This window comes from Bidens hawaiensis, unplaced genomic scaffold (genome assembly GCF_021521415.1).
Source record: "Bidens hawaiensis isolate Kalapana, Puna unplaced genomic scaffold, B.hawaiensis_p1.1 tig00040004_1, whole genome shotgun sequence".
Taxonomy (NCBI): Eukaryota; Viridiplantae; Streptophyta; class Magnoliopsida; order Asterales; family Asteraceae; genus Bidens; species Bidens hawaiensis.
Window position 1 is genome coordinate 1 of NW_027505637.1, and position 21,613 is coordinate 21,613.

General features: G+C 35.7%; 2 pseudogenes; both read left to right on the forward strand.

Moving 5' to 3' along the window:
* Positions 1–1,984: 1,984 nt before the first annotated feature.
* Positions 1,985–6,782, forward strand: LOC143614430 (disease resistance protein Roq1-like; annotated as a pseudogene).
* Positions 6,783–8,484: 1,702 nt separating this feature from the next.
* On the forward strand, positions 8,485–12,103 carry LOC143614431 (putative receptor-like protein kinase At5g39000 pseudogene; annotated as a pseudogene).
* Positions 12,104–21,613: the final 9,510 nt, after the last annotated feature.

A 21,613-nucleotide genomic window follows, 5' to 3' on the forward strand; every position in this document is an offset into this window, starting at 1 on the left:
TACCCTATACCCATACCCGGTTATGCCCAATACCCGATACTAATTTTCTAATACCCGAAATAATACATGAGTTTTTATAGTATATTTTTATGTTTACTTCACAACTTTTTATGTTAAAGTTTTTTTAAAATGCATATTATTAAGTAAATAATTTGTATATAAGTGAATTTATGGTTTTTGTAATATAGTTTATTTTTTTTATAAAGTACAAAGTATATATAAATTTTAAACAAATTTAAAAATGAATAAAAAAGTTACAAATTCAAAACCAGGTATTAATATCCGGTCGTACCCAGACACATACTCGGTTCCAATACCCGGTTATACCCGAACCCGATCATACCCTACCCGGGTACATAAGGTTGAGTTTTTCTCCTCGATACCCTACCCGATTTTACCCGAACCCGGGTATTAGAAAAAACCCGATTTGTGCACCTCTAGCCTCATATATTTAAAGAGTGTGTGTTGATTATATATGTAAATCTTTTTTATTTGTGCAATAATCTATAAGCCCAATAAATACTTTTAAACCCAATAACCTCTAAAAATTTAAAACCCAATAAACATATTAGTAACTAGCCCAATTAACCTAATCTACTAAACCAATCTTCAATTCCTCATAACCCTTATTTATCATTAGTTCATCATTTACGTATTTTTAATTTTTGAATTTGAATAATTAAAAGCTTAATTGTTTGATTTGATCTTTAGAGTTTAGACTTTAGATAAGTAAATTATTTGTTTGTTATATTATTCATTTAGTGATTTAGTTAATTGCATGAATACTTGAACGGTTAATTACTTGAGTTAAAAGTGAATAGATCGTTTTGGTATGATAACTTTGTTTTGTTTATTGTTATCATGTTTATCGTTGATAATCATCTCTGCAATTATGTATATCTACTGATGTAGTCCTCATTTTTTTAACATATCTACTTATTCCAACTCTTTTTATAATAACCTTAGATTTGTTGACTTTCTATTATATGTACAACAGGGCCAATTTGTGAAATTTACTCTTAGTATATTAGGTTGGTAAGAAATCAATGTCACAAGAAGCTACACATCAGTATGTAATTTTTATATGATTTTTATTATTTATTAAAGTGTTTCTATCCAACAAATTTCCTTCACTCTTCCTATTGAAAAAAACCTTCAACTTGCTATGCATCAATATTATAAAAACAACTCGATTTAAGGGCTTCTTATAACTTGTATCCAGTTATTTATTGTCTTTTAACGAATTTAATACATTCATATACTAAACAATAAAAGAATTTAATACATTCATATACTAAACAAAATGATTCAATTATAATGTAAAATTAAAATGATTATATATATCCAAAATGTCAAATTTAAACAGAAAAAATATAGTTTTTAATAGTTGGCAAAAAATGTATATTACTTAATTTATTGGTCGAGATACTGTACAATGATGCCTTAACGTACAATAGGTACGCGAGACGTTCAAAGGCAAAAAACAAAGGCAAAAACCTAAAACGCTCAGAAAACGCTCACAAAAAACTAAAATACCCAGTCAAAAACCTAGAACGCTCAGAACACACTCAAAAACGGTTTTCGTGAAAATAAGTAAAAAAATGATCGATTAACGATCCAAAACTGCTTTTTTCGGTGAACCAATGATTAATTGGATATGTATTGACGATTCCGAGATGTTGGGATATGATTTCATGGATCGACTCGTGAAAAAAGAGTATTCGCGTACCTATTGTACGTTAAGGTTTTATTGTATTGGATCTTTTGCCCTTAATTTATAACCTCATTTTTAAGAAATGAACCAAATTTAGCATCAATTAAAGAGGAAATTTCTCAACCATTTAAATGTGATAGTGATCGAAAACATTTTTTTTTTCTGTATTCTTCTCATCTCTTTCCTGTACTCAAACTACATATATCTTTCTTATCATTATATACAAAGCTTTTGTGATAGTTCCAGTTTTCAAACAATTATAATAGGTCAATGGCATCTTCATCCACATCTTCTCACTCGGCTTCTTCATCTTTGTCATGGAATCATGATGTGTTCCTCAGTTTCAGAGGAGAAGACACACGTAAGACTTTTGTGGATCATCTCTACACAAGTCTTGTGGAACATGGGGGTCAACACTTACAAGGACGATGTAACACTTCCTCGGGGTGAATTAATTGGTCCAGCCCTCTTAAAGGCTATCCGAGAATCACGAATTGCTATCATCATATTCTCGGAAAACTATGCTGATTCTTCTTGGTGCTTGGATGAGCTTGCGTATATTATGAAATGCATGAATGAGAGAGGACAAATTGTTTTGCCCATATTCTATCACGTGGATCCCTCGGATGTTCGTAAACAAAAAGGGAAGTACGGAGAAGCGTTTGCCAAACATGAGTTGGAGAATAACAACAAAGTTGAATCTTGGAGACAAGCATTGTTAGGTGCTGGTAATATTTCTGGATGGGTACCCAAGGACACCGCAAATGGGTAATTTTCGTATTCGTGTTTGCAAGCTTTTGTGCATAAGATGTTAAACTCAATCTAACAAGTTTTATTTCAAAATAAAAGGCTGATAATTTAAAACCATGGATGCAAATGTATCTGAACAATATAAAGGTTCACTATAAGATACAAGTATTCTTTTCATAATAAAAAGATTCATTTCTATTAAGTTGAAAATTAATGAATTTATAAAGTCTTAACTTTTTTGTTGTTTTACTCGAGTGTTTTGGTTTCTAACCCGTCCCGTGCCCATTTTGCTTTACCCTTTTCTTTTCGAAACTATTAAGTCTATCCAAATTAATATTGTTATAGTCTACTTTTGATATCGCCTTTACACTCCGCACGAGTTTATGTTAGTAATTGTTGTGTATCAAATGTGCAGGCACGAGTCAGAGTTTATAAAAGAAATTGTTCAAACAGTTTCGGATAGGTTGTATTCATTAATTCCAAGTGCAGATGAATACATTGGAATTGTGGCTCGTGTACATGATTTGAAAATAAAGCTAGAACTTTGGCAAGGTAGTGTGCTCATGATTGGAATTTGGGGGTGTCGGTGGTAGTGGTAAGACTACTCTGGCATCTTCTCTTTACGATGACATCTCAGGCAAGTTTGATGGATGTTGCTTTCTAGAAAATACACGGGAGAAATCAAGTAAGAATGGCTTGGAAAAATTGCAAGAAATAGTCCTCTATAGTGTTTTGAAACAAAAAAAAGTTAAAATCTCAAGAGTCGAGGAAGGAAGACGCATAATAAAGAGAAACTTATTTCATAGAAAGGTCTTGATTGTTCTTGATGATGTTGATGATAGCAAGCAACTAGACGCGTTAGTTGGATCGCATGATTGGTTTGGTGAAGGAAGTCGTATAATAATCACTACTAGAGATGAGAATTTATTAAATTCTCATAAGGTAAATATGATACACCATACTAGCTTGTTAGATGATAAAGAGGCTATTGAGCTCTTTAGCCAGCGTGCACCTCGGGGCGACAGAAATATAGAAGAATATGAGCTGCTTTCAAAGGGCGTGGTTTCTTATGTTCGTGGTCTCCCGTTAGCACTAATAGTTCTCGGTTCTTTTCTATGTGACAAAGATATAAATGAGTGGAAGAGCGCATTGGCTAGATTGAAAGAAGTCCCAGATGCTGATATTTTGAAAACACTAAAAATCAGCTACGACGGACTTAAACAGGTTGAAAAAACATTGTTCCTTGATATAGCATGTTTCTTTAGAGGAAAGTTTAAAGGTCCTGCAATGGAAATCTTTGATGCTTGTGGTCTTTACCCTGTTATAGGTGTAAAAGTGTTGATACAAAAGGCTCTCATAACCATTTCAAAAGGTACATTTGAAATGCATAATTTGGTACAAGAAATGGCACATTACATTATTAATGGAGATCTCCTTAACAATCCTGAAAAACATAGTAGAGTTTGGAAGGAGAACGACGCTCGAAACATATGGGCTATGGATGCAACAAAGGTAATAGTTGATCTAGACACACATATACCTATAACTGATAACAGTTAAATGAGAATCATTTGACATATTTAAGTCACATGTGATTATGTCTATGCATTGAATTTAATGAAAACCACAAAGGAGTTCAAAATCATAAACTTAAATTTTAATTCATAAGTAAATTGTCACATGTTCATAATCCATATTTTGGTCATTTGTTGCCATTCTTGAGTCTTTTGTGTCTACCGATCAAGAACATAAAGTAATGATTATTTATTCCTGTAGGTTAACCAAAGATAATAATGGAATGGTAATGAGCATTTTCATTCCATCGTCAATTCCATTCCCCTTCCATCCATTATCCCTCGTCCATTCCATTAATACATAACAAACACTCCCTCAATTCCGAACTCAATTGACCGGATTTGTTTCTCTACGACAGGAACTTGGCAACATCGAAGCAATAGTTTTTAGATCCTCTATGTATGATTCACTATCGAGGAATAACCATGAAGTAGTTGCAAACATGAAGAAACTTCGGTGGATTGAATGGACGGTTTATCATGGGGGTTCATTTCCAAGAAATTTCCCACCTGGGGAGCTTCGTTGTCTAATATTTAGTGGCCCTCAACGACAACTTTGGAAGGGTTATAAAGTAAGCTCGTATTCTTTAGTTAATTAGACTTTGTTCCATTTATTTGACAAACTGAACAATTTATCAAATAACAAATGACTAGCAGGCCTAGAGAGTCCCTAGATATATAGGCAAATGAATTAGTCATGTGATAAATTTTAGATGAGTTATATTTATATTAAGCGAATAAATCCCAGCCCGATCGAATTTTGTGAACACGTGAGCTTTTCACGAAGTGTAGAAGTGCATTTTTTCATTAACTTTGGATAAAAATATTCATATCTAACATATGTTAATATAAGTAATCAAGAAAGCCTTTGAGCACATATGTGTTTCTACAAGTATGCATGATTTTTTTTAATTTTTTTTATCTATGTATAGAATTGAACTCTTCATCAATAAACATTTAACTCATCTGACTACTATGCAACAGTTTCTGCCAAAATTGAGGATGATCAAACTTCAGACTTTGGATAACCTAACCAGGACACCAGATTTTCGTGGAGTTCCAAATCTTGAGAAATTCATGCTTCTTGATGTTTGGAGTTTAAAAGAGCTTCATCCATCAATTGAAGGCCTTGAAACACTTGTTTACTTAAGTGTGGAAATCTGTTACAATTTCATGAAGTTTCCACCCGTTAGCGTTATAAAGAAACTCAAGACTCTTATAATTTCAAATTGCAATAAACTGTCAAAGAGTCGAAAAGAAGTCTCTTGCTTTGAACAATACCATACAAACATTTTTGTAAAGTGTTTGTCGTGTTGGCGCGGCAATGCAAATGACAATGAACTTAAAGATGATGTAGCAGAGCCTTTATTACTTCACAAGGTCAGGAACCATATATGCTTACAACTTATCAGCGCATGCTTAAGAAAGTTGATTCTAAGACATTGCAATTTGGGAGACGAAGACATTGACTATGATGTTTGGGATTTACCCAATTTACAAGAACTTGATCTATCAATCAACGCATTCTCACGATTAGATTTTAACATCTTGAAACTTCCCCGGCTCAAATGGCTCGATGTCTCAGAGTGCAAAAGCCTTGTAGAATTGTCATGGCTCCCATCAAGTATAGCTTCTCTTAGAGCGGATTGGTGTGACTCACTAAAAATGGTTGGAGATACATCAAACTGTAAATGGTTGTGGAATGTCTCATTTTTTGGGAGGAATAATGGAGTAAGCACACTTGGTGGTGACACGGTACTACATTCGTTGCTTGAGGTTGGTTACGCTTTTTTTAGTTATATAATCTATATATTAACCTAGACATATATAAACATACACGCTTACATTATAAATCATCTCACTCATAGCAGAGTTGTAGATCTGTTTGTAAGGTCTTGGGAAGGGTATGATAAAGACAAACTTTTTCTATCCCAGGGGGATAGGGGGATAGAGCGGCTGCTCCCACTGAAACACTGACTCAAAAAATAAACATACGGACATATACGAGTAATATTAACCGATACTCAGAAAATATGTTTGATTTTGGTGGCAGGGAAATGCTATTGAAGATCACTTCATCAGTTTCACCCATTCCGCAGGGCACCACATTCCAAAGAGGTTTGTAGATAGATTGGTTAGAGGGAAGTCATATACATTGCAGCTTCCACCTAATTGGTACAATGACTATTCTGGGTTATTAATATGCAATGCCAACAACTACTATGCTCTGTCTTTTATGATAACAATGAAGCATGAGCTAGACAAAGATTCTCGATCTGAGGTTTGGAAAGAGTCTGATGAAGCACCGGAGTCTTATTTTAATTCGACATATGTTGGATATATTTCCTTTAACTCGTTAATGAGGCACGGCGCAAGGTTGAAGTTGGCTTACAATATTATTTCCTTTACCATAGGCCCTAACTATGAGACTTCTTATGAAGGCGAGAGTCGATTTGTAGCTGAACTTGTTCCTAGAAAAACTAAAGATGATCATGCGGTGGGGAACAACAAAAGTCTCAACGGATAGCTCACAATATTATGACGAGGAGCGTGAATATGGAAAGATGTTTACAATCCAATGTCATACAGAGTCTTCTGTCAAGATCTTATGGCGTCCTTGCTACTGGTACTAGATCATGGGCGGACCTACCCTTGTGCTAGGGGGTCAGCCGTGCCATGTGAGAAAAATAAATTAGTACTATTATAGTGTTTGCGATAGTCAACTAAGTATCAACCCAAAAAATTTCCGATCATTCTGAGAATTTCTTGGGTCCACCACTGATCAAGATTGCATGTAATACGTATGGGATGATTAAGATCGATCTGCTTAACTAAACCCGAGTCCCACAAACCTATTTTTACAAGTCCCACTATTCACAGGTTTGTAGTTCTTGCTTTCAACTCTTTAATGTGTATAGTTGTCATTAAGTGATGCTTTACCTGAATTTGCTTTTATAAATCGAAGTCTACAAAAATAGCATTGCTAATTAGGTCTTCCATCTCTTTCATTTACCTATATGCAACACATCAAAAATAGAACTAAAGTTATTTAGATCTATTGAGTTACATATATGTAGCTTTATCGTGCTCATCGGGTTCTTCGTATTTTTCATTTTTCATGTTCTTCATCTGTGTGTACCGAAGAAGAAATCACTGAAAATAATTGTGTTGAATATTGATGCTGTATTCATGATTTGGAGAGGTTTTAATAACTAATGAATTGAGAGAAATACAAGTGACTAGAATAATAATATTACAACCAAAAGGTAGTGAGATGCAATTTTACGAACAATCTTTTGAAAAGAAGAATTTCAAAAATAAACTTATAACTTGTGATTGCATATTGATGTTTACTTACCATTTAGTGTATATTTATAATCTTCGACGATAATATATAGCTCGTTTGATGCCATGAACAATATCGCGGTGGTTATAGCTCAAATTATAGCCGTTATTTTTATAGATACGTTAAATTCGGATATGAAAATATAAATAGATCTTACAAGACAATGATCATTTGTTATGTTCATTTCTTTGAAACGAGCTCCCCCGTTCAAGAAAACCTTAGAGCATATTTAAGGAGTCCACTCGACGGATAGTTTGTATTATTTTTTTTATAAAGCATTTGTAATTTTTTAGAAGTATATTTTTCAAAATTTAGTATTTTATTAATGTTTGTTATTGTTATTCTTATTCCAGCTGTCCCTTTATATAATTTAAGATTTGTTTGACTTTTTTGTAGTGTTTTTTTTTTTATAGTAATAGGTAGCGGTAGGTAAGCAGGGGCGGTTTGGGCATAGGGTAATGTGGATGACCGGCCGGGACACTTAATTTTTGGGGGCATAATTATTTTTAAATATATTTTTATGGAAAAGAAATATGTATATTTATTGTAGAAACGTGAAATGAATCTGACCTGACCCATGACGATGTTTCCACGGACTTCGAGATGAACGAACCACGACTTGCTTGCTTCTGCTCCGACCGCTGCTATGATCTGCTGTGACTTTTGGGGGTGTGGAGGTGACCGCTAAGAAATCCAGAGGATCTCTTGTTCACAGACACAAAAATATGGTGGTGGCTCTTATTGAGCTCTTTTCCAACCCTTGATAAGGAGGTGGAGACCTTCTTATATAGGGAGCCTCATGGCCACCATCATGGTACCCTAATGGGCCTAGCCCAGTTAGGGTTACCTCCACAAAACCCCCTCAGCCCAATAACAAATGTATTAGCCCATATAATAAAATAAGCCCAAAACATAATAAATTAGGGTTCTTAGTACCATACCCCGACACTACCAATCAAGAAGTGGATATTTTGCAGTTTCCTTTAAAAGAATTGTCAGATGCAACTAACGGATTTTCTGATGAGAGTCTCATTGCAAAGGGTGGGTTTGGGAAGGTCTATAAAGGCGTATCTGTAAAACATGGCAACGTCGCCATAAAGATGTTGGATCCTCGGCTAGGCCAAGGAGACCATGAATTTAAAACAGAGGTTGCTTTACTTTCAGTTTATAAACATGAAAATATTGTCTTCCTTCTCGGATTTTGCGATGAAGATGGGCAAAAGATACTTGTTTATAAGTATGAAAGCAACGGAAGTCTGGACAAACACTTAAAGCGGACAGATCTAAACTGGATCCAACGACTTCAGATTTGCCTAGATGCAGCCAAAGGGTTGCAATATCTTCATGATGATAATGGAGCTCATCAAAGAGTTCTCCACCGTGACGTCAAAAGTTCGAATATACTTTTGGATGAGAACTTGAAAGCTAAAATCTCTGATTTTGGCTTGTCCAGAATGGGTCCCGTGAATATGCACTCTACCTTTCTTATCTCCAATGCTTGTGGCACAATTGGGTATATAGACCCAGAGTACTTGAATAACGGTTTTCTCACACAAAAGTCTGATGTATATTCTTTTGGGGTTGTGTTGTTTGAAGTTTTGTGTGGAAGGCTCACACGTGTTAGAGAGTACACGGACGTGCGTCGTAATTTAACTGTTTGGGTCAAAATACATTTCAAAAGGAAAACATTATTGGAGATAATTTATCCCGATTTACAGAAAGACATAAACATGGCTTCCTTAGTTACATTTTCAACCATTGCCTACCAATGTTTGATGAGTGGAAATGAACGCCCAACAATGAAGACGGTCGTGGAAGAATTGCAGAATGCTCTTGCTAAGGTATGTTATTACGTCTATTATTAAATTTAACTTTTTTGTTGTATTTTTTTAACCACCCGTGTATTACACGGGCTATACCCTAGTTAGTAATAAAATAATTCATAAATTTTTTCTACACGAAAGAGGATGTAAATTTGTGTATAAAATAGATGATACATATTTCTTTATATAAAGGACTTAGAGGTGTGCATGAACAGGTTTGGGTTAAATCCAAATAAAAACCAAAGTCAGTTTTAAAAACCGCTTGGTTTTGGCTTTTCTGGGTTTGGTTTGCCATTTAGGCTTGAAAGTTTTGGACCGGAAAAACAATTATGTTACATATGGGCACACATGTTTTTGTTAATTACTAATTAATTGATAACTATTCATTTGGTCTTGAATATATGGGTTACCCTGTTTGTTAATTTCTTATATAAATATTTTAAATTCGAAAAAGAAAATGAAAATCAGTTAATTCAGTTGGTCCTCCCCCCCCCCCCTTTTGTTTTTTTATTGTTTTATTTATGTCCAAAACCGAAACCAAACTGAAAATTTGGTCTTTACGAAAATATATATAAATCGATCCAAATCGATTTTCATTTGGTTTTGGTTATTTCGGTTTCAATTCGCTTTATTGGTCCTGTTCACACCCAACCATCATAATAATTGGGATGAACACTACTAGGGGTGTTCATCGGATCGGATAACGGGTTATTCGGGTTATTCGGTTCGGATTGTTCGGATTTTAAAATTTCAGAAGCCTATCCGAAATCCAATTCGGACTTTCCTATCCGATCCGAGTTAAACTTCAAACCAAAAGCCTTTGTGTTCCCAAAAGCCCACCGCACATCAACATGCTCCATTATCCTTAATATAGCTGCATAAATTTGACATTATCCTCAATACGGATGGCGGGTGGAAGATAGTGGATAGCGTGCAGCGACGGACGGAGGGTGGACGGCTAAGAGGGCAGTGACGGCTGAGAGGGCGGTGGGTGTAGTTGCTGCTAGGTCATATTTTTGATATGAAATGAGTTATCATCTGTTACTGCTAGGTTTTGTTAATATTAGTGGGCTTTGGGCTGGGTTGGGTTATAAAAAAAACTAATAAAAATAAATGGTATTTTAATCGGATTATTCGGATATCCGAATAATCCGAACTATCCGAAATTTTTTAAAATCCATATCCGTATCCGATCCGAATCCGAATTAGTTATTCGGATATTCGGATCAATCCGATCCGAAATATCCGAATAAGAATTTGGATCGGATTAATCGGGTTTCGGTTTCGGTTCGGATTTCAGATTTATTCGGATTTCGGTTTTCCTGAACACCCCTAAACACTACATCTCTTTGTGAAAGAGTACAACAAATGAGATGCATAACTTCTGTCGACTGTATAATTGGAAAAACTTAGTCAATACACACGAATACTCTGCAGTAAGCAAGTGTCGTCACTATTGTGCATAGTTAATATTGTCAAGCTAAGTCACTAGTGAATTAAGTTACAATGGCTTGATATTAACGTACTACTGGTGAATGGTGATTAAGTTGTTATACATTGTTTAGAGGCTGTTTGTTTACATCTGATTCATTCAGACTTCATACTGTTTGGTTCCAAACAGAAAAACATCTGAATAACTAGGAAATTATGTCTGAATCATTTAGACTTGTTGTTGTTGTTTAATGGAACAGATGCTCATTCAGACCTGACTCATTCAGATCTAAATGAACCAAACAGTTACTAAGCTCACTTGCCACTACTAAACCATGTTGCCACTAATCATTGATTGTCACTAATAATCAATAGCGACTTAGTATGATAATTAATTACTATATATTAAAAGTCATTTTTCTTGCCACTTTTTACCCGCCATCTTATTCGAAGCAACTTCCTATGAAGCTTCAATAAGGTAGAATAAAATTTTCTCGCACTGATCGGACATCTGCCCCAGGGAACCCTCATTGTTTAGAGGCGAAAGGTTCCTTAGTGCCCAAAGTCGTCCTCAACAATCGATTGTGTATTCCACACCTTTTAACACTTCACATGTTTTCATATGTGTTCTCATTTGGTCATGCGAAAGTCCAATTATACTAAAAAATACTCCCTCCGTCCCAGTCAAAGTGTCTTAGTTTGAAAATCACAAACTTTAAGGTAGATTAAATTATTGTTTTTTTTTCTTAGCAAATGACAATAATGCGCTTGAAAATTGGGTCTATAAATATTGTTTATTAATGTTAGTTGTGTGTGTTTAATGGTAAACTTGGAAATTGGCTAATAAATTTTGGAAGTGCACATTTGTAATGAGACAAATAAAAGAGAAAATATAGACACTTTTAATGGGACGGGAGGAGTAACTTGATAACCATAAAAATCACCAACACCACATTTTTGGAATCCATTTGTTTTGGCTGTAGGAGGTAAGAGTGTAAACGAGTTGAGTGGCTAGTAACATGGTTTGCTAAAACCTAAATTGAGTATAAGTTTTTTTATTATGATTTATGATTATATATAACCATAACAAATAATGTATATTATTTTCATAAAATTTATAAAACATTTATGGATTTATATATAAAACAGTTACAAATAAATTATATAATTAATAATCAATCATTTTTAGCATATTGTAAATCGGACTCACTCGAGTTATATATTTTGTTTTCTCCTGAGCAAAACTTAAGCTTTAAGATATACTGAAGGTCATTGGCATGTATAGATAAAGTTAGTTAACCAGATTAATTAATACTTCGTTTAATCAAATCGTTTGCTCTTATTTATATTATAGTATGTCTGTTTTATTATATCCACTAACAAAAGTTGTTGGATGTATTACTAATAGGCACAAAGTCGTTATGATGGTGACTTTGCTGCTCATCTCCGAGGACAATCAAGGTAGTTTGGTTTCCCTTAGTGCTTCAAATATTTATTAACATGCAGATTTATTATAAATATGTAACTTTGTATATAAAATATGAGTGAATTATGGTTTTCGTCTCTGTGGTTTGTCCAAATATGCGGTTTTAGTCCAATAATTTCAAATTTGCGATTTTTGTCCATGTGGTTTCATTCCATTCGCAATTAAACCCAACTCCACTAGCCCCATTAGGTCTGGTCGTTAAGCCCATCAGCGTCCCCTCACGTGAGGAGCCGTTTTGTCCCTTTTCTCCCCCAAATAAACCCCAACCTTAATCCGCAAGCCCTCCTCAAGTGAGGGGTTGGGTGTATTTGGGAAAAAAAAGGACAAAATTGCCCTCAAGTGAGGGGCACACTGATGAGTTTAACTATTAGACTTAACGGCGTTAGTGGGTTTGGGTTTACTTGCAAGTGAAATAAAACCACGGGGAAGAAAATCGCAAATTTGAAACTATTTGACTAAAACCGCATATTTAGACAAACCACAAGAACAAAAACGGTAGTTTACCCATAAAAAAATTATTGCTTTGTCAACTATGCATTTACCGTATGATAATAAATATATTAAGTGCACCCTTTTCATATTTATAACTAGGAAACTTACCAAGAGTTATCCTACACTATTTTTTTTATTAAGTGCGATGGCATCCAAGATGTATTTACAGTAATTAATTCGAAAATACTGATTAAAAACATTATATCATATATTTTTTTTCATATAACTTTCAGCTTACTACAATAAAAGCCTTGCCAATGACCACCATTACAACATATCAATTATAAGTAATATCTTTCTAATGTGTAAAATTTTAGTAACTGCATTTTTGTTAATCAATTTCAAACAACTCAACAGGTTATCGCAGACATCCTCTTCTTCTCCATCGTGGAAGTATGATGTCTTTATTAGCTTCAGAGGAGAAGATACACGCAAGACATTTGTAGATCATCTCTTCTTCACTCTACAAGATCGACAAATCTTAACTTACAAGGAAGATGAGCAACTTCATAGAGGAGAACTCATTGGCCCATCTCTCTTTACGGCTATTCAAGAATCAAGGATAGCCATCATTGTTTTCTCACAAAATTATGTTAATTCGTCTTGGTGCTTGGATGAACTTGCATTTATCATGAAAAACAGGGATGAGAGAAGGCAAACCGTTATACCTATATTTTATGACGTGGAACCCTCAGAACCAAGAAAACAAACAAGGTATTATGGAGAAGCGCTTGCCCGACATGAGTTGGAAAACAGGAACAAAGTTGAATCTTGGAGAGAAGCACTTGTGAAGGCTGGTAACCTTTCTGGATGGGACCTTCGGACCGTGGCCAATGGGTAATTTTCTTCTTGATTTCTTCAAATATATATATACATAAGGCATTAATTATAACAATAATCTTATTCTCTTTCATTACTTATTAGAAAAAAAAATATGTCTTTGTGATGGCAATTATATTAGCAATATTAGGCACACGAACACGAAAAATGATATCAACTAAGATCGACCATTTTTATTTATTATAATTTTTGACACGCTAATTACATAATCCTAACAATCAATTTATATTAAATACACCATAGCACAACTCCTATCACTTAACTTTTTAATCTAGTCGGACTCTTTCTTCACATGAGCAACTGATTAGAATTGAAATCACCGCCACGGTCAATTTGTAGCGTCTTTACAACATAGGAGCTTTCTTTCTTAACCTGCACTGAAGTGTATGTTAAGCACTTAATGAAATATATGCTTTTTTTTGTGTGCATATCATGAGCTAATTATCTCATTTATGAAATGTACAGGCATGAAGCAAAAGCCATCAGAAAAATTTGTGATGACATTTCACATAAATTGCTTAATTAATAACATGTACTTAAGCAAGTGCTAAAGTAAGTGTCAACATACGTCATGAATTCGGAGGTTGCTGCTTTGTCAAAAATGGGCCAAATCGAGAATGCATGGCTTAAAAACATTACAAGAGAAAATTCTCTCAAATGTTCTGAAATCAAAAGTGATGTTAAAGTGCAATGAACAAGGAATATACGAGATCGAGAGAAGATTATCTCAAAACAATGTATTAATTGTCCTAGATGATGTCGATCACATTGACCTCCTAAAGATGTTAGTTGGATCCATAAACTGTTTGGTAATGGAGCCGAGTAATAATCGTTCACCACTAGGACCCAAGATCTGTTGAATGCTTCAATGATTATGGTTTACAAGTTGGAGTATCTTGGATAGACTTACATGTATCCCAATTGATGAAATTTTGAATAAACTTGAAACTCATGATGATGGAGTAGCTAGAAATGTTTTATGTAGGAACCGAATTCGTGAATTGAGTAAATAAACAGAAAATTAACAAACAGTTTTATTACTCATACAATACAATACAATAATCTGAAATACAATACAGAATCAAAGAAATAAACCAAATACAATACGAACAAGAAAAAAAAAATAAACGATTTGGCAGAGGATCGTGTTGAACACGGGGCCCCTTAAAACAATATTTCGAGTCTCCCAAGAGAACTCGTTGTTTCCCAGGGTACAACAGCCGGAGCAGTAGTACTGCCGGAGTTAACCGTAAACCTGAAAAAGGTTCGAATAAAAGAAACCAGAAATGTAGAAGAAGAAGAAGTTGGATAAACCTTGCAACAATGCTTGTGTTGTGTGTAAGGTTTGGTGTGTGTTGCAACTTAGTTTACCTCTCTATTTATAGAGGAAAAACAAGGCACAAGTTTTCCATCCCACCAATGTGGGATACACCACTATAGTATTTTCTTTCATAATACACACAATCACACATCGATATCTTATTCATCAATGTCTATTAGTGTACATTTGTTGTGTCATAACAACCTACTAATGCACACGTAACAAATTTTCCAACAATCCCCCACATGAATGGAAATCGATTCTTTGAAGTAAGTTTTAGCAGTTGAGTATTGCCGGATAGGTAGGTGTTACCCTTTGAACCTTCCGTTGTGAAGCATACTTAGCCTCCTAGCGGTTTGTAGCCGCGATGACTTTGAACAGACCCCATTTGTGTAGACAACAATATGCCTTCACACAATACTCTCCCTGGTTTGGTCAACCCCTCATTCTTGTGTCCGTAATGGTCATGGATCACGGTCCTGGTTCTGCGAGAGCTCTAGGAAATTGCGCCTCCCCACAATTCCATTCGAAGCGACCACACTTCTCTCTAACATAGGTGATTCCCATGAATCATTAAAAGCATCATGGTTATTTTCACTTAACCTTAATATGCTTAACCTCTCCCAGATGTCACTGGTTTTAGGGTACTCCCTAGGAGAAAGGACTAGGAAGTTCAAGACTCCCTTTGGTTTTGGGGTACTCCCCCACAGTGACTGCCTCTGGTCATATGATTAAGTTTTCCTATTGAACTTAGCTCTTGGGATCTCCAGTCTGCTAAGTTATGTTTCCCTCATACTTCCTTTATCGCGGGCTTTAGTCCCATTCCTCTCGACAACTTATAAAATTTATCCGTGCTTAAGCCTTTTGTTAACGGGTCTGCAATGTTATCTTCTGACCTCACATGGTCAATCGTGATAACACCCGTTGACAGTAGTTGTCGTATCGTGTTATGTCTACGTCTCATATGCCTTGATTTGACATTATACATTGAACGTTGAGATCTACCAATTGCAGACTCACTGTCACAATGTATGCAAATTGCCGACAATTGCTTTGGCCATTGTGGAATGTCTTCCACGAATTGACGTAACCATTCTGCCTCTTTCCCAGATTTGTCTAAGGCAATGAATTCAGACTCCATTGTGGATCTAGCAATTACAGTTTGTTTGGATGATTTCCAAGATATTGTTGCCCCACCAAGTAGGAACACGTACCCACTTGTTGATTTGGAATCTTTCATATCCGAAATCCAGTTCGCATTAGTATACCCTTCGATCACAGCTGGATGGTTGGTATAATGCAAACCATAGTCTCTTGTGTATCTTATGTATCTAAGCACCCTTATAATAGCTTTCCAATGTTGAACACTTGGATTGCTAGTATATCTACTTAGCCTACTCACCGCGTATGCTAAATCGGGTCTCGTACATGTCATGAGATATATTAGACTTACAATGATTCTTGAATACTCTAATTGAGCAACCGGCTCAGCTCTATTTTTACATAGATGTAGAGTAGTGTCAACAGGAGAACGAGCCACTCGCTTGTCTTCCTTGTTGAATTTTTCAAGAATCTTGTCGACATAGTATGCTTGACTCAAAGTAAGACCTTCTTTGGTTTTAATGATTTTTATTCCAAGAATAGTATCAACTAAACTCATGTCTTTCATGTCAAATCGTGCCTTTAACATGTCTTTTGTAGATTGAACCATTTTATCATTACTCCCAATGATAAGCATGTCATCCACATAAAGGCATAAAATAACATAACCTCCATTTGTGTTTTTAACATAAACACATTTATCACACTCATTAATTTTGAAACCATTGCCAATCATGACTTGGTCAAACTTTTGGTGCCATTGTTTTGGAGCTTGCTTCAAGCCATACAAAGACTTGATGAGTTTGCATACTTTGCCCTTTTGACCAGGGGCGGAGAAACTCTCAGGTTGCTCCATGTATATCTCTTCTTCCAAATCACCATTTAGAAAAGTTGTTTTTACATCCATTTGGTGCACTTCCAAACTTCGTAAAGACGTGATTGCAAGCACCAACCTTATAGAGGTTATACGTGTTACAGGTGAGTAAGTATCAAAATAGTCTAGACCTTCCTTTTGTCTAAAACCTTTGATCACTAGCCTCGCCTTGTATTTATCAATACTTCCATCGGCTTTCATCTTCTTTTTGAATATCCAACGATATCCAAGTGGTTTGCAACCAACTAGAAGATCTACCAATTCCCAAGTATGATTTTGTATGATCGAATCAATTTCATTCTTGATTGCTTCTTTCCATTGAGGTCCTTCAGGTGAGGTCAACGCTTTATGGTAGGTATTAGGTTCACCTTCAACCATAAAGCTTACAAAGTTAGGACCAAAGGATTTTGCAACCTTTTGTCTTTTGCTTCGTCTTAAATCACCATCCTCAGTCTCGGGCCGTTCATGTGTTACTTCATGAACCAAGTCGTCATTTTGTGTTGACGAGCTTGCACCTACATCATTCGCTCGTGATGATGAGGCCTCATGTGTGTGTCCTAACTTAGGAAACACGTGCTCAAAATACGAGACAGTATTGGGGATTGCCTCCATGAAAGTGTTTACGTGTACATTTGGATTTTTGGATTCATATACCAAAACCGATGTGCACTACTGTTGTGAGCATATCCAATGAAAATGCAATCAACAGTTTTGGGACCAATCCTAAGAGCCTTAGGAGGTGGTACGGTGACTTTAGCTAGGCACCCCCACACTTTCATGTATTTGTACGAAGGTTCTCTTCCCTTCCATAACTTATAAGGAGTCTCGTCCCTATTCTTGAGAGGTATCTTATTTAAAAGATAATTTGCCTTTAAAATGGCATCCCCCCACATGTCATGGCTCACCCCAGAACTAACCAACATGGCATTCATCATCTCTTTCAATGTACGGTTCTTTCGTTCTGCCATGCCATTTGATTGTGGAGAATAATGACGGGTTAATTCATGTATTATGCCACTTTGTGCGCATAAATCCGCAAATGGTGAAACGTATTCACCTTCTCGATCGCTTCTCACACGTTTAATTTTCTTGTTAAGTTGTAACTCAACTTCATTTTTAAACAAGATAAATTTTTCTATTGCTTCATCTTTACTTTTAAGTAAATATACATAGCAATATTTTGAGCAATCATCAATAAACGTGATGAAATATTTGTTTCCCCCTCTTGTTGGGCACATTTTTAAATCGCACACATTGGTGTGAATTAAATCAAGTGTTTCGGTTATTCTTTCAACCGATTTGAAGGATGATCTTGTAAGTTTGGATTCAACACATGTTTCGCATTTCGAGTTTGTATCAACGTGGAATGTTGGTATGCTTTTTAATTTAATTAAACGACGAAGTGAATTGAAATTTACATGTCCTAATCTACCATGCCAAACATTTGAATTTAAAGACTCAATAATATAAGCAGAAGTAGATGCCTTATTCATTTCATTTCCAATCACGGTTACATCAAGTTTAAACATACCATTGAGGGCATAGCCCTTATCAACATACATTCCACGCTTAGTCAAGACAAACTTGTCCGACTCAAACACTAAACGAAAACCAAACTTATTAAGCAACCAACTGGAAACCAAATTCTTACGAATTTCGGGCACATACAAAGTGTTGCTCAAAGTAAGCTCTTTTCCCGAAGTCATATTCAAGATCACATTCCCTTCACCCTTGATGTCGGCCGTTGCTTGATTCCCCATAAACAACTTAGGATCACTAGCAGCCTCCTTAAAGGTGCTAAAGAGGGTCTTGTCACCACACACATGACGGGTCGCACCCGTATCCATGAACCATCCTTGCGGTTTCTCCCCCACAAGATTGATTTCTTCAATCATTGCCGAGAGCTCGGTGATCATTTCCACCAACGGTTCACCATTTTCATCCACCATATGCGCACGCTCACGCTTAGGCTTCTTGCATTGGTTCGCACGATGGTCATTCTCATTACAATTGTAACAAACACCTTGGAAGTTTGAAGATTGAGGTTTCTTTTTCACAACCTCCTTCTTCGGTCCAAGGTTCACCTTTCCTTTCCCTTATTCATTTTACCCTTACCCTTATGCCCCTCCTTAGAAGATTGTCCAAGTTCAACCATGTTGGCCTTAACCATTGGCTCCACACGAGCTGATTTTTAAGCCGTTTTATTGTCTTCCTCAATTCGAAGACGAACAATTAATTCATCAATAGTCATCTCCTTTCGTTTGTGCTTAAGATAATTCTTAAACTCAACCCAACTAGGAGGCAACTTTTCAATTATGGCTGCAACTTGGAACGTTTCACTAAGTGTCATACCCTCGGCATGAATTTCATGAAGTATAACTTGTAGTTCTTGGACTTGGGTGATCACAGTCTTGGAGTCAGCCATTTTAAAGTCCAAAAAACGGGCCACAACAAATTTCTTTGTTCCCGCATCTTTGGTTTTATACTTCTTGTCTAAAGACTCCCATAGTTCTTTGGCAGTCTTTATCCCACAATAGACGTTATACAATGGATCCGCCAAACCATTGAGCACGTAATTCCGACATAGAAATTCAAAATGTTTCCAAGCGTCCAAAGCACTCACACTTTGGGCATCATCTTGGGCAGTGGGTATGGGGGCTGTTTTCTCCAAGAACTGTGCTAAGTTCAAGGTTGTCAATTAGAAAAACATTTTCTGCTGCCACCTCTTAAAGTGGACACCCGTGAACTTTTCGGGTTTTTCAGCATGGTTAGCCATTGTGGTCGCTCCCACATTGGAAGTGTGGGGGTTGGTCAAATGGACGTCAGGGGTAGCATTAGAAGTGTTTGGGGTTGGTCCTGTCATTCTTGCAACACAGAAATCAGACCAAGTTAGTAACTTAGAAAAAAAAATTCAGAAAAATCTGAAATTTACGAGATAAATTTATCCCGTGCGAGATAGCTTTATCTCGTGCGAGATAACAAAAACGGCCCAAAAAGGAGCCTTTTCTGATTTCAGAATGCTAAACCAAGATCGAATCTATGTAAGTCCAACTTTGAAGATCCACTTCTTGATTCTGAGACCAAAACAGAAAGAAAAAACTGTTTTTAAAACATATATTATTTTGAAACAAAACTGGTTTGGATCAAAATAGAATAGTTTCTGAAAATTTAAACAAAGTTTTCACGATAAGCTATCTCGTGCTAGATAGCCAAAAACAGCCCAAAAAATGAGCCTTTTCTGATTTCAGAATGCTAAACCAAGAACGAATCTGTCTAAGTCCAACTTTGAAGATCCAATTCTTGATTCTGAGACCAAAACAGAAAAGAAAAAACTGTTTTTAAAACATATACTATTTTGAAACAAAACTGGTTTGGATCAAAACAGAATAGTTTCTGAAAATTAAACAAAGTTTTCACGAAACGATTTTAAAAATATTGTTTTAAGATTGTAGGAACCGAATTTGTGAATTGAGTAAATAAACAGAAAATTAACAAACAGTTTTATTACTCATACAATACAATACAAGAATCTGAAATACATTACAGAATCAAAGAAATAAACCAAATACAATACGAAAAAGAAAAAAAAATAAACGATTTGGCTGATGATCGTGTTGAACACAGGGCCCTTAAAACAATATTTCGAGTCTCCCAAGAGAACTCGTTGTTTCCCAGGGTACAACAGCCGGAGCAGTAGTACTGCCGGAGTTAACCGTAAACCTGAAAAAGGTTCGAATAAAAGAAACCAGAAATGTAGAAGAAGAAGAAGTTAGAAAAACCTTGCAACAATGCTTGTGTTGTGTGTAAGGTTTGGTGTGTGTTGCAACTTAGTTTACCTCTCTATTTATAGAGGAAAAACAAGGCACAAGTTTTTCATCCCACCAATGTGGGATACACCACTATAGTATTTTCTTTCATAATACACACAATCACACATCGATATCTCATTCATCAATGTCTATTAGTGTGCATTTGTTGTGTCATAGCAACCTACTAATGCACACGTAACAAATTTTCCAACATTTTATTCCTCGGTTTTCTTACTTGAGGGCCTCTTCTCTGGGTAACTCTATGACGGACTAGCTAGACACATATATAAGAGCGTTGGTGATTTGGGTCTTGCCCAAAAGGTTCATGGAAAGATAATCAAAGGCGGGCTAGAGTCGGATCATGTAGTTCATGTACGGTTCAACATGTGTTATTTAATAATAACGAGTCATAGTTAGGATGGGAAATGTAAAATTGTAAATTACATGTATGATGAAGCATCGTGCTTGAATTATGCAATGTTTTGTTTATTGGACTTAAGTCATTTGATCATATCAATCCATGTTCGTTATGGCCATCCAAGTCAAGGTTTAAAATTGTTTGAAGAAATGGTAATAGACTGGCAATAACAAGATCGTGTGACTCTGCTGGCATGTGGCGAATTGGATTCAAGACTAAAGTCGAAACCGATTCACTTGATTATACAACGATAAGAAGGATTGAACAGAATGATCATTTTACATCATCATAGACTGCTATGATCACATGCTACAATCACAATGTTTACCATCAAGTGGCATGAAAATTCACAAATAACAGTACAACCAGAATAGTAATATCCATCCCTACCAAAACAGCCTATTATCTTCATGTTTCACTTTCAACTACACAAAGTGACTGACAAATCATTAAAAAGCCAACTAAATGTTGTACAATGATTGATTCTTTATCCTTTAAGTTTCACCCCCAAAAATATGTATACATACATCATATATACATGTACATATATGCCAAACCATTTGTGACAAGTTTATTTAGGAATTCTTGATTATTCACTCTTAGACTCTCTTATATAAGATTTTAACTCAAATCA